General features: G+C 76.2%; 1 protein-coding gene across 1 annotated transcript in view; it reads left to right on the plus strand.

The window, feature by feature from the left end:
- Positions 1-240, plus strand: part of CFAP100 (cilia and flagella associated protein 100) — a 45,981-nt gene that overhangs the window by 27,510 nt on the left and 18,231 nt on the right. The gene's annotated exons all lie outside the window — the stretch shown is intronic.

Genomic DNA, 240 nt, shown 5'->3' on the forward strand with positions numbered 1-240 from the left:
TGTGGGTGGAGCCACGTGGGGGTCCCGCGAGCAGCCTGCAGGGGGAGGGGGGCCCAGCAGCGCGGACCCAGCAGGGCTGGGCTGTGTCAGGCCGTCAGGCCGCGGCCCTAGGCAAGCGGGCGGGCCGAGCACCTGCTCTGCGTGGGGCCCAGGTCTGAGAGCAGGCAGGTGATGGAGGCCCCCAGGCAGGCGCGCCCTGGGCGTGGACGCGGCCTGAGGCGGAGGCTGAAGCCGAGGCGG

Source organism: Crocuta crocuta, unplaced genomic scaffold, assembly GCF_008692635.1.
Source record: "Crocuta crocuta isolate KB4526 unplaced genomic scaffold, BGI_CrCroc_1.0 scaffold299, whole genome shotgun sequence".
In the NCBI taxonomy this organism is placed as follows: Eukaryota; Metazoa; Chordata; class Mammalia; order Carnivora; family Hyaenidae; genus Crocuta; species Crocuta crocuta.